Below are 14,343 nucleotides of genomic sequence, written 5' to 3'. Positions count from 1 at the left end.
GCTTTTCTCCTGGCGGATTCAAAGCATCAGAGCTGCAGCCAGTAGGGCGCAAACTATAGGCAGAAGCAGTGTTAGGAAGTCTTGCCCAAGGTTTCCTACTGAATAGGTGCTGGCTTACTGAACAGGAAGAGCCAAGATTCTAACCCTGGTCTCCTGTGTCAGAGGCAGAGCTCATAACCATTATACTATTCAGTTACTTGCCCGCCACACTTACTGCACTGTATTGGCATTCCTGGCTGTCTCTCTGTTTGTTTTATACTGGGAAGCCTAGCCTCCTGCACCTTACTGTATAGCAACAGTAGTCAAAAAACAAAAAATTGAGTACTGTTACCTTCGACAGTTACCAAAAGAAAAAGCTTACCATCATTTTTAGAAATGTTTAGCTGTCTGCAAATTGAGATGGGAAGATAATCTTAAACATCATTAATTTTCAAAAGACTTATGTAACAACCATGCATTGTTATGACTACACTTTTAGGTTGAAAATGCAATTTTTCTTTAAGAGAGAAACGCTCTAGAGTACACATGATAGAAGAAGTTACGAGAAAGGACTGGCAAATAGAAAAATAAAGAAATAGAAGAATGGAATGCAGCAAAATAATCGAATGTAGACTCTGAACTGCAGAAAGAGAGGAAGATATATAGGAAAAGTGGAGGAGTACAGAGACAACAATCAATGAAGCTTCAGAAGAAATTATATGCGAGAGTGGGGAATTGAGAAAAAAAGAGGAATGAGTAGCCAGGTGAAAAGGAAGAATAAAACAAGGAAGAATGGTACAGAGAGAAACAAAGGAAAATCTGAAAAAGTAACCAGAGCTAAGGAGGGCATTCAATAAAATACCTTGTTTCAATGACCTTGGATATCTCAAATGCCAAAGTAAAAATAATGAATAAAAATGGAAGGGAGTTTAAATTCAAAAGTGGTGCTAAACAGGGAGCTGAACTTTCTACTGTATTACTTAACCTTGTTCTACACTATGTCATTCAAAAAAATCAATCAGAGAGGAACAATATTTAATATGTCTAGTCAAATCTGTACTAATGCAGATGACACACTGATCGTAACAAGAAGGGAACTTTAATGTGTGCATATTTAGAACTGGAACAAGGGCACAATGAGTGAGTATAACACTGAATGAACAAAAAAGGCCAAACACGAATATGCCTAACTCTCAATGTAGACAAAGACTGGTAAGTAAGTGAAAGAAGCCTAAAGATGTACATGCTAGAAAACACTATAAAACATATAAAGTAAAATGAGTGAGTCCAATACTGAAAGGATACAGACCAAATGTACTAAGTCAATGCACACATATTCAACCCCCCCCCCCCCCAAAAAACAACAACAAAAAAACAAACAAACAGTGAACTAGAAACCGCAAATAAAACATGGAAGATACTATTGTAAAACATGCCTAAAAGAAAAATGAAAAGTAAATTGTTTACAATAAGTTTGCAATAATAAATGAGTCAGTGCTGTAGTGTCGGGAGAAAAAAAAAAAGATGATGAGAAGTGGTGGAAGAGTAATATAAAACACTGAACTACTTATGTGATAGGTAGTGATGTATATTGATCAAGAAAAAATCCTGATCACAGATTGATGGATCAAGGTGCTGTGCAAATATGTGCTGCCAGCCTTAGTGTTTCACTATTTAAGAATGTGATTTCAGGCCTTTCACTACAGAACTTTATTCTTTAGACTGTGGCTCCAGAGGTTGCCAGCATGAGCGTGTGATGCTGCTTTTTAAACACAAATTTGGACAGAGAAAGGTTTATTAATTATACATTCCTGTAAGTGCTAAAAACATAACACCTAACTTATGCATCAAGTGACTCATTGTTTTTGAGAAATGTCAAATACTAAATGCTGCCATGGATCTTCCTGCCCTCACAACTGCTGTCCACAAATGTTTGTTGGTCAACAGACAACTACCCTTTGACCCACCTACTGTTCAGTTTAACCACTTTATCCCCCGCGGTACGGATTTCTCCGTCCCTTTTTGACCTCTTAAAAAACCAAGGGACGGAGAAATCCGTACCTTTCGCGCTACCGCCGCTGTTCGTGCTCCCGTCGCTTGTGTGCGCGCTCCCACAGCTCGTGCACCCCGCCGCCCGCTTGCCCGGAGATCAATGAATGGGAAAATCCATTCCCGTTCATTGATCTAAGCCCCCGCAATGATCTGCTGCTTCTATGAGAAACAGCGCGGTCATTGTGATCTTCCCAGCCTCACACTGCTTCCTGTAAGCGTCCTTCCAGACGCTTACAGGTAGCATGAATACAAACTCACTGTAGTGAAATAGTAAAACTACACCCTAAAGCATTTTACATATACAAATACATTAGTTTTACACAATAAATTAACTCATTACCTCCCACATTCCCCAATTTTTTTTTTTTTTTTTTTGTAATTAAAAAAAAATACAATAAAAAAACAAAACATAAATAGTTACCTTAGGGACTGAACTTTTTAAATATTTATGTCAAGAGGGTACAACACTGTTACTTTATAAACTACGGGCTTGTAATTAGGGATGGATGCAAAACTAAAAAAATGCACCTTTATTTCCAAATAAAATATTGGTGCCAAACATTGTGATAGAGACATAATTTAAATGGTTTTATAACCGGGACAAATGGACAAATACATTTCATGGGTTTTAATTACAGTAACATGCATTATTTAAAAACTATAATGGCCGAAAACTGAAAAATAATATTTTTTCCCCACATTGTTTCCTATTTTTCCATTAAAACACATTTAGAATAAAATAATTATTGGCATAATGTCCCACCTAAAGAAAGCCTAATTGGTGGTGAAAAAAACAAGATATAGTTCATTTCATTGTGATAAGTAATAATAAAGTTATAGACAAATGAATGGAAGGAGCGCTGAAAGGTGAAAATTGCTCTGGTGTTCAAGGGGTAAAACCCCTCAGTGGTGAAGTGATTAATTGTTGCAAAAATGCTATCTCACAAAATAAAACAGTGTCTGAGCTTGAAGATTCTTGGAAAACATAAGAATGCTATGGAAAGTTATAACCTTTTGAAATATGTCTATGGCGGAGAATGTATGAGTCAAATACAGGTCTTTGAGTGGCACAAAGGTTTCAGTGATTGTTCAGAAGACCTAGAGGATGATGAATGGCCAGGACACAAAAGCACACCAATAACTGAACAAAACGTCAAATCATTCAACAACATCATACAGCCTAGATAATTGAGAGGGTAAGAAAGATAAATGAAAATGTAAAATGTATAAGGTAAATCAGTTAAACAGCATGTTTTCAAAGAAATTTTGATAAAAATGAGAGAGTACATCAGAAGAAAAAGGGTGGACTTGTAGATACATTTTTATATCCCACACAGAGGCGTAGCCCCGGGCTTAGCACTGTGAGGGTACTCAGTGTGGCCGTTGCAGCCTGACATGCATGAGAGGTGGTTCGCTGGCTGCCCAAAGTGCCCCTGCTTCTCTCCCTCTGCAGAGGAGTGCAGAGGTTTTAACAGCAGCAGAAAAAAAGGGCTATCTAAAGGGAGGCACATCTGGCTATCTAAATGGGGAGGGGGGGGGGGGTACATCTGGCTATCTAAAGGGGTGCACATTTGGCTATTTAAACTGTGGCACTTCTGGCTATCTGAATGGGGTAAGGGGGCACATATGGCTATCTAAATAACACTTGACTCCACCCAGGACCACAGCCACATTCTGATGTTTGGCCACACCCACTTGTTCAGAGAGGGGGGGGGCAAATCTTTCTATGTCCCTGGGCGCTAAAAACCCTAGCTATGCCTCTGATCCAGGAACAGGGCAATGTTCAACAATATGATTCTAGAATATTCAACCAGGTCAGCTAGAAAAAACATCCTTGCATTCGATTGCCCCTTATAGTTGTCTGATCTGGCACTGTACACACACACATACAGTTTGGTTGATAAATATTTAGACAGAGATTGTTTTTTTCTAATGTTGGTTCTGTACATTTCCACAACTCAAATGCAGCTGAAGTGCAGACTTTCAGCTTTAATTCAGAGGAGCGACCAGAACAATTGCATATAAATGTGAGGCAACTGAAGCATTTTTTAACACAATTCCTTCATTTTAGGGGCTCAAAGTAATTGAACAATTGACTCAAAGGCTATTTCATGGGCAGGTGTGGGAAAGTCCGCCATTAAGTTATTATCAATTAAGCAGATAAAAGGCCTGAAGTTGATTTGAGGTCTGGTGCTTGAGTGCTGTAAAAATAGCACAAGAGATTTGGGCGCAGCCAGCGCCACCATAGGCCGTAATAGCGGCACTCAGCAAGTAATTTGGGTGCTGTCAAAAGACAGAGCACAAATTACTACAGAAACACTGTAATTTGGCCACCAGCAATAGCTGGAAGCTGAATTACATATTTCACCCACTATCCATTGCGGCTTGGAGGGGGTAAAAGTAATTAACGCAGTTTCATAGATATGCCTGAGGCTGGCATGTGGAAGATTTTGCAGTGAACAGACAACATGCAGTCAAAGGAGCTCTCATTGCAAGTGAAAGAAGCCATCCTAAACAGAAAAAAAAACAATGCGAGAAATTACTACACTACTACGAGTGACAAAATCTAAAATTTGGCACATCCTGAGAAAGAAAGCAAGCACTGGTAACTCAGCAAGGCAAAAAGACCTGGACCTCCACAGAAGACAACAGTGTTGGATGATCGCAGCATTTCCATGGTGAAGAGAAACCCCTTCACAACAGCCAACCAAGTGAACAACACTCTCCAGTGGGTAGACGTATCAATATCCAAGTCTACCATAAAGAGAAAACTCTACGACACTAAATACAGAGGGTGCACTGCAAGGCACAAGCTATTCATAAGCTTCAAGAATAAAAAGGCTAGCTTGGACAAATATATTTTTGAGGTTAAAATGACACCTCAAGTAGACATCTAGAAAATGTTGTTCTACAATGAAGCATGAAGACTTCTAAACTGAAAATGTTGACTCCAAATAGTTTAAATCAAGACCTACACTAAAAACTATTCTTTAACGTAATATATGATATCATATGTGCATCTAATATTTATTTGATACCTGGCCAAATCAAAAGTGTGTTCTGCTTTAAAGAGAACCTGTACTGAGTAAAAATATTTAAAATAAACACATGAGGTAACTTCAAATGAACATTACATAGTTACCTTACCATCAGTTCCTCTCAGACGCTCACCATTTTCTTCTGACAATAATCCCTTCCAGTTCTGACAATATTTTGTCAGATCTGAAATATATCAGTTGCTGTCAATAAAATATCAGTTGCTGTCATTTATAGCTGAGAGGTCAACTGATGTACCAGGTAATGTCCATGTTTCCCTATGGCTCAAGTGGGCGATGTTACAGTTTAACTGTGTGCTAACCAGAAAGCTGTTATGGGTAATGGCCATTTTCAAAATGGAGGACGGAAAATTCCCTTGATCACAGTGAACAAACAGGACGTGGGAGAGGAGAAAGACACTGAGGAGTAGACTACATGGAAGGTAAGTATGACTTGTGTATGTTTATTTGACTTTTAATTTTCTGTTCATGTTTTCTTTAAAAGCAAATAGATTTATGAGATACACATATGCATAAATTGCCTTTCTAGTCCCTTTGGTGGGCATACCATGATTTAATGTACAATCAATGCGCTCTCCTCATATAGCTGAAAAAAAGTACAAACCCCACATAGGGTAATAACGTCCACACTGGATCTGTCTACCACATGCACCCGTGCTTGTGGGGACCCATTGTGCCACTCAATAGCACCCTATTGCTGAAATGCTCATCAGATGTTTTTCAGGTGGGTCATGTGCCTATAGTAACCTCAGGGCTTCCCCGTCCTTTTCCTCACTCTGGAAAAATACAATAGATCTCCACATAGGGCAATACAGTTGTAACAAGCAAATCGTCTGTGCTCCACCAATAACTTGCTGTGTACACTCAGTACCACACTACACCATCTGTGATTTAGAGTCCAAACTGCTCACCAGATCCAGCCCACCTCTGACTTGCAGGTGGAAACAGTGCCAATTCAAAAAAACAGCTTCCTTCAGATTATTCAAAAATATAAATTTAATTCACCTTTCCAATCTTGGTTCAGTGCTCTAGCCGCATGTCCATCAAAGGCGTCCAGCAAGCCACTACCTGCTCAGTGGCCTGCTGGATGCCTTTGATGGACATGCGGCTAGAGCACTGAACCAAGATTGGAAAGGTGAATTAAATTTATATGTTTGAAGAATCTGAAGGAAGCTGTTTTTTTGAATTAGCGCTGTTTCCACAGATGGTGTGGCACTGAGTGTACACAGCAAGTTATTGGTGGAGAACAGATGATTTGCTTGTTAAAACTGTATTACTCTATGTGGAGATCTATTTTTCCAGAGTGAGGAAATAGACAGGGAAGCCCTGAGGTTACTATAAGCGCATGACCCACCTGAAAAACTGAGGTGATTAACATCTGATGAGCATTTCAGCAATAGGGTGCTATTGAGTGGCACAGTGGGTCCCCACGAGCACGGGTGCATGTGGTAGACAGATCCAGTGTATACGTTATTACCCTATGTGGATGTTGTACTTTTTTTCAGATATATGAGGAGAGTGCAGCAGTGCATAATTTAATGCTTTGACAAGTGGACTCCCTGCAGCGACCCCATCGGAAGGCACATTGTATGGTGATATTAAGACTGTGTATAGAACTGTGGCACAGATTTAAAGTACCGTATATAATGTACAATCAATGCATAAGTGACAGTAGCTTGTTGTGTAACAGCATCTATGGAGCTGAGATCCCCCATGTAGATACAGCCAACAGCCATAGGAGAGAAGTGCCCACAGGCTAATCTGGAAAATATGTTGAGGCTGGCAAGGATAATGATGGTGCAGGCATCACACATAAATCTCCCAGTGAATGTAGAATGTTGAAGCCTGGCTTTGCACTGTAACACATTGCCCCACATAATTCATATAGACTGATTATCCTGAGGACATGAATGACATGCATATGCAAAAGCCTCTCACTATAGCTTTTACTAGACACTAACTGCCTTCAGCAAGTTTCTTTTATGCCAGATGCTTTGCTTTAAATCAGTCTGCAACATACTATTCAAACTGTATGCTATAGTATGTCTGTCTTTCTGCAATTACAATACTCTGCTTAAACAGAGACTCAGAAAATTAGGACAAAAGCATATTTAAATCTTTTAAAATCGCAATGTCTCTAAAAAAATGGGAAATGTGGACAAATGAGACCAAAATGAAGCATGATTCTCATAACATCAATGAATAAAAAATATCCTCTCATGCATCATGCCAACATATAAATATATCAAACTACCAAACAAGAGAAGAGATTTCTCTTGTTTGGTACTTTGATATATTTAAATCTTTATTGAGGAACTGGAATAGATTTTGGCATATACTTGGACCACACTGCATTAATGTTGATGCATTTCAAGAGGAACTTTAACAGAATTGCACTTTACCCCAATCATTAGCCAATACCCCCTTTCGCACAAGAAATCTTTACCTTTTCTCAAAGGGATTATTAGGGACATCTGTATAGGTAATATTGAGATGAACCCCCCCCCCCCCTCCACAGTGTCATGTCAGGGCAATGGCACTGACAGTTTGCTGTCTGTTAACCTTGTTGCCTTGTGGGAAATAATGGCCATTTCCAACTGCCAAGCAACCAGTATCTCCCTCTGTGCATAGAACTCTCAGTAAACAAACATTCTGCAGAGATCACCTTGCAAGACTAAAGACGTCACCACCTGTGATACATTTCAGAATTTTAATCAGGGTTAGGAAAGATTTTATAGTGGGTGGACTGACAGGGGCGTAACTAGAAGTCCCCTGGCCCCCCTGCAAGAATTTGAGCGTGCCCCCCCCCCACCCTGGGGCCCGCTCATGGACGTTTTGGGGGGGCAGGAGGGGTCGCAGCATGAGGGGAGAGCTTTTCACATCAGCGGGGAGGGGGGACAGTCCCCCTCCCTCACCTCGGGCTCTCCCCTCTGTGCTCCCCCTCCTGCATCTATCTAAGCGTCAGCAGCGGCGGCGGCAGCAGCAGCTATAATTACCTCTATTCACCCCCGGAGGTCTCCGATCTGCAAGGGCTTCACATTACTTCCTGTAACAGGAAGTAATGTGAAGCCCTTACAGATCGGCAACCTCCGTTGTGAATGAAGGTAACTATAGCTGCTACCGCCGCCGCTGCTGCCACTTAGATATATGCAGGAGGGGAGCGCAGAGGGGAGAGCCCGAGGTGAGGGAGGGAGGGGCTGTCCCCGCTGATGTGCAAAGCTCTCCCCTCATGCTGCAACCTCTCCTGCCCCCCAAAACGGCCATGAGCAGGCCCCAGGGGTACCCCGGGCCCCTCCCGGGGGGGGGGGGGGGGGGCAGGGGCTGCTTCCCCTATTGTTACGCCAGTGGGTGGACAAACACTGAGGTGTTTGAATGTGGGGTTTTTGCACGTTTGCCTTTGCATTCTTGAAAATAAGAGCTTTATTAACCTCCCTGACGGTAAGCCCGAGCTGAGCTCGGGCTATGCCGCGCAGGGGGAGATCTCAGCCCCTGGTGGGGCGATTTTCATTTTGTAAATTGCTGTGCGCGCAGCCAGCACTTTGCTAGCCGCGCGCACAGCTTGATCGCCGCCGCTCTGCGGCGATCGGCCGCACGCAGCGGCTGAAGAGGGCCCCCCCCGCCAGAGCCCTGCGCTGCCCGGATCAATGAGTTCCGGGCAGCGCTATGGGCTGGATCGTGTGTCCCTGACGTCAGGACGTCGGCTGACGTCCATGACGTCATCCCGATCGTCGCCATGGCGACAGGAGAAGCCAAACAGGGGAACGCGTTGTATACGCGTTCCCCTGTTTGCTATTGTTGCCGGCGGCGATCGGACTAGAGGGCCACATGCGCCCTCTAGTGGTGTTTCATGTAGCTACCACTCTGGTAGCTTTACATGAAACTTTAAAAAAAAAATAAAAAAAAATAGGAATTCTGCAATTTTTGCAGAAAAAATTAACCGCCAAGGAGGTTAAGGAATAAGTCCTAGTATTGTGAAGGACTTTTTACCATATTAGGGATTGTTTTATATATGTTATAACATAGGATGAATTTTTAACCTCCTATTTTTGATTCATGATGGGTGGTATTTGGCTTATTATTGATAAAAGCAGTTTGAATTTATGAATATCATCAAATCACTTATTGCTAGGCTGCATGAAAATGAAAATCATCATTATCCTCATCTTAATAATAATAAGTACAGATGACCCGAACAGTTCGCCAGCGGACAGTATGTGGTGAATTTCGGCTGTTCACGTTTTCTGCGAACTGCAAACATATGATGTGTTAGACCTGCCCCCTATAAATCATCATTGAGCCAAACGTTAACCCTTTACCTGCACAGTCAGCAGACACATGGCAGCCAATTAGCTAGCACCCCCTCCTGGCCCCCCCTCCCCCTATCAACAAGCAGTTGTGGTGGACATATTGGATTCATTATCTGCTGGCTGCTGACTGTTAGGCCCAGTGCACACCAAAACCGCTAGCAGATCGTCAAAACGCTATCGGTTTTGGGAGCAGAGAGCAGATATTTGGCCGGGTGCACACCAAGCGGATTTTGTATGCGATCCACCAGCCGCATCAGCCAGTGAAAACGCTTGGCTATTGTATTTCAATGTGTGGTGCACACCGGTGGTTTGAGCTCAGGGGACAAATGGTGGCTATTGCTTTTGGCAGTGAAGTCTCGCTATCACAATAAGAACTCAGATTAGCTAGATATGTAACCATGATTATGAGGAGATTTTCACTAATTGCCTGGACAAGTGGTCAGGTTGTAATATGCATGAAGGGAGTTTAAATATTAATCAGAAAACCAAGTATGTGGCATCCTGCACGGGAAAATTCACCAACAATGCACTGCAGTAGGACTATACCTAAACAGCAGCATTCCCTGAAATATTAAAAGAATCCGAGCAATTACCAATAGGACAGTAATGAAGTAATTACCAGGGCAACATGGGCCTTATACTAAAAGAGGCCTGAAGCTCAATGTTTTGTTATGGACAAATGATTGGTCAGCATAGTTTTACTGTTATGGCTATGGCTAGTCAGGATGATACTATTTATTGGCTAATGTTAAAAACAAACCTGAAGTAGCAAGAGAAAGAAATGTTATATACTGACCTCAGTAGTTGGAAAAGTTGGAAAACTAACTTTCTTTTTGTTCACCTGGCTAACCAAAGACCTCTATAACAACTTCATGTCCTTGGATTATTGTGTTGAAAAAGTGCAGTTGAAGAAAGTTATTTTTGATTAAATCCCTGTTTTGGTGCCAAGCTTGTGAAGAGTATGGCATGACTCCGTCCAGAAACATGGGGAGCAAATGCCTATTGCCAAACAGCATACATATAATCAGCCTCTGACTGAAAAGCTACATTTATTTTTAACATTGCTTGTATAAATGTTAATGTTTTGCTTATTTTTATGGTTTAGGGTAGAGTAAGTGTGTGAGTGTGCATTTGTTGTGTATGTTTAGGCTCTGTGATGTAATGTTTTATTCAATAGTTTTTCTTTTGTCACTTTTTAAAGCATAGTCTTTATAAAAGTAAAATTTAATGTAGCAGAGTTTTCATTGTATCGGTATTGCACTAATCAATATAATATGTATGACAATACATGTGCACAAATTAGCAAGATATAATGTTTTGTGCATTGCACAGTATGTCTGTTTTATTTTAATAAACTGACAGCACCAGGATGACTGTGTTCCTGGCTGCCAGAACAGAGTCAATCACCTGGCTCTGTCTACCTTTATACTCAGTTAAAGGGATTCCGAGAAGTGCCCAAATTTAAAAGAATACACTTACCTGGGGCTTCTTCCAGCTCACCATAGGCGCAGACCTGTCATGCTGGCCGCCGTGATGACGCGAAGCGGGCAGCGTGATGACGCATTGAGTCATTAACGCATTCGCGTTCCGTCATTTTCACTTGAGAAATGTTCACCTCCCATTCATTAGCCTATAACTTTATCACTACTTATCACGATTAACTGATCTATATCTTGTTTTTTCCACCACCAATTAGGCTTTCTTTGGGAGGGGGGGGGGGGTACATTTTGCTAAGAGCCACTTTACTGTAAATGCATTTTAACAGGAAGAATAAGAAAAAAACTGAAAAAAAACATTATTTCTCAGTTTTCAGCCATTATAGTTTTAAAATAATACATGCCTCCATAATTAAAACTCACGTATTGTATTTGCCCATATGTCCCGGTTATTACACCGTTAAAATTATGTCCATATCACAATGTATGGCGATAATATTTTATTTGGAAATAAAGGTGCATTTTTTTCTCTTTTGCATCTATCACTATTTACAAGTTTAAAATAAAAAAAATATAGAAATATTTCATCTTTACATTGATATTTAAAAAGTTTAGACCCTTAGGTAAATATTTACATGTTTTTTTTTTATTTTAATGTTTTTTTTTATATTAAACATTTTATTTGGGTAGTTTTGGGAGGGTGGGATGTAAACAATTGGTTTATAATGTAAATCTGTGTTGATTTTTATTTTTTTTTACTTTTTGTTGTAGTATTACTTTTTGGCCACAAGATGGCGGCCATGAGTTCGTTTACATGACGTCACTCTAAGCGTAACACACGCTTAGAGAGACGCATGGGGGAGGTAACAGCCAGTAAAGGCGCAGCTTCCGAGAGAAGCTGTCACTTTTTCAGCGGGGGAGAGGAATCAGTGATCGGGCACCATAGCCCGATTCACTGATTGTCTGGGTAACGAACCGCGGGCCGGGAGCGCGCGTGCCCTTTAAGAGAGATTGACTCTTTGAAGCTAGCTCTGCAGCTACAATTCAGCAATCTCAATTTCTTGTCCCCCAACCTCAATTCACTATGTAATAAAGAATTTGGTCTTTCCAACTTTCACCATTGTGTTTATAAAATCATTGTGTACTGCTCATCACTCTGCCCTGTCTACAATCAAAAAACATTTTTAGAGGGATTTTTTATTTGAAGAGAGTCTGAAGCCTCCTAAAGGCCTAGTGCACACCAGAGCGGTTCGGCAGCGTTTTTTGATCCGCTTGTGGATGTGGAAACGCTTGGGTAATGTATTTCAATGGGGTGGTGCACACCAGAGCGGGAGGCGTTTTGCAGAAACGCATACTCCCGGGCTGCTGCAGATTTTGGATTGCGGAGGCGTTTCTGCCTCCAATGTAAAGTATAGAAAAAATGCAAACCGCTCTGAAAAGCGCCAGTTCAGAGCAGTTTTGCAGGCATTTTTGTTACAGAAGCTGTTCAGTAACAGCTTTACTGTAACAATATATAAAATCTACTACACCAAAAACGCTTCCCAAAACCGCAAAATGCTAGGTGAAACGCTACAGAAAAATAAGAAAAAGCGTTTCAAGATCTGCTAGCATTTTGCGGATCTGCTAGCGGGTTTTGGTGTGCACCGGGCCAAAATGCCACCTTTTTAGGCAGTCTTCTTAAGCATTAATAGCTTAGCTGAAATTCCACTATCCTGCGGCAAAACAAGGCTTTAATCACCCTGAAATCTCCACGGCAAATTGTGTGGCTCCTTCCTGTTTGAGCTGTAGCTATGCCTCCATTCGCTTAAATCTCCCACGGATCTTCACCTCCTCCCACTCCTTTCAGTCTTGGGGGCCTGGAGGAGTTATTGGCTGCACTTAAAGGACCTCTGTTGCTAAAATCTTAATATTTAAAATACATGTAAACATATACAAATAAGAAGAACTTTTCTTCCAGAGTAAAATGAGCCATAAATTACTTTTCTCCTATGTTGCTGTCACTTACAGTAAGTAGTAGAAATCTGACATTACCGACAGATTCTGGACTAGCCCATCTTCTCATGGGGGTATCTCAGGGATTTTTAAAAGCACTTAGTGAATGGCAGGTATCCCGTCCAACTGCCAAAAAAGTGTGCAGCGAGGAGGGAGGCTGGCCAGCAGCTTTGTATAAATCTTTTTCAGGGAGTCTCTTTATAAAGAATAAGGAAAAAAAACATATATCCAGGCACATTGCCTCTAGTTAGGACATTAAATAAGTTTATAAAGAATAAAGTCCATGTTGAGAATTCTCCATGAAGAGATGGACTAACCTAAAACCTGTAGGTAATGTCAGATTTCTACTACCTACTGTAAGTGACAACAACATAGGAGAAAAGTAATTTATTGCTCATTTTACTGTACTTCTTATTTTTATGTGTTTTAAATTTTAAGATTTTTGTGACAGTTCCTCTTTAAGGGACAGAAGGAGTTAATGGCTGCAATAGTATATGCAGTGCAGTCATTATCCCCTCCTGATCCTCAAGTGCAAGTGTTAATTCTTACAGATCACCAAGTGCAGCCATTAAATTTGCTGGGTAGACTTAACCTCCCTGGCGGTAAGCCCATGCTGAGCACGGGCTATGCCGCCGGGAGGCACCGCTCAGGCCCCGCTGGGCCGATTTGCATAATTTTTTTTTGCTGCACGCAGCTAGCACTTTGCTAGCTGAGTGCAGTGCCGGATCGCCGCCACTACCCGCCGATCAGCCACTATACGCGTCGACCGCAGCTGCCCCCCCCCCCCAGACCCCGTGCGCTGCCTGGCCAATCAGTGCCAGGCAGCGCTGTGGGGTGGATCGGAATCCCCTTTGACGTCACGACGTCGGTGACGTCATCCCGCCCCGTCGCCGTGGCTGGGGGGATGCCGCTGAGCAGCGGCTATCATGTAGCGAGACCTCGTCTCGCTACATGAAGAAAAAAAAATTAAAAAAAACAAAACGTATTTGCTGCCCCCTGGCGGATTTTGACAAACCGCCAGGAGGGTTAAGCTGGAATTTTGTTCTGTTTCAAGTATAAGAGGGTCAAATATTTGAGCCGACGTATACACAAGGTCAACTTATATTCGAAGATATACAGTATACCCTCTCTCTCCCTCTCTGAGGTTCTCCACAGTTCAGAATAATAGAACACCTGCATTCCAGTGGCCTCTAGTGTTTGGAGAAAGTAAGAATTGCTTTTCCTCTGAAAGGTTGTAGATTATACACTAGTACTTAAAAAAGATACTAATTATTATTTTACGTTGTTGCCTTTGTCTACTTGAAATAATAGTAAGCTTTGAGATTGTTCACTTGTATTTTCATTTTAAGAATGACACCAATTTCATACCAACATTGTTTGCACTGGAGGCACATTTTATCTAAAAATAGAAGTATTTGAGCTCTAGAGTATGTGCAAACATCACTGCAAATATAATGGTAGAAGACAATGAATAATATTAGGAAAATCTTCAAGGATATGAAATTATCTGTGTAAACAGTT

General features: G+C 41.4%; 1 protein-coding gene and 1 long non-coding RNA gene across 11 annotated transcripts in view; one reads left to right on the top strand and one right to left on the bottom strand.

Moving 5' to 3' along the window:
* Window positions 1–14,343, bottom strand: part of TENM1 (teneurin transmembrane protein 1) — a 1,180,670-nt gene that overhangs the window by 431,176 nt on the left and 735,151 nt on the right. The gene's annotated exons all lie outside the window — the stretch shown is intronic.
* LOC137529146 (uncharacterized) overlaps window positions 1–14,343 on the top strand; it is a 204,838-nt gene that overhangs the window by 45,418 nt on the left and 145,077 nt on the right. Inside the window, exon 3 of one of the 2 annotated variants that reach the window (XR_011023591.1) lies at window positions 504–726. The exons of the other annotated variant lie outside the window; for it this stretch is intronic. This is a non-coding gene — a long non-coding RNA (uncharacterized lncRNA). Of the gene's footprint in view, window positions 1–503; window positions 727–14,343 lie in introns of those variants that run through there. 2 annotated transcript variants of the gene reach the window in all.

Source organism: Hyperolius riggenbachi, chromosome 8 (genome assembly GCF_040937935.1).
Source record: "Hyperolius riggenbachi isolate aHypRig1 chromosome 8, aHypRig1.pri, whole genome shotgun sequence".
Lineage (NCBI taxonomy): Eukaryota > Metazoa > Chordata > Amphibia > Anura > Hyperoliidae > Hyperolius > Hyperolius riggenbachi.
This window is presented reverse-complemented; position numbering and strand designations above follow the sequence as displayed.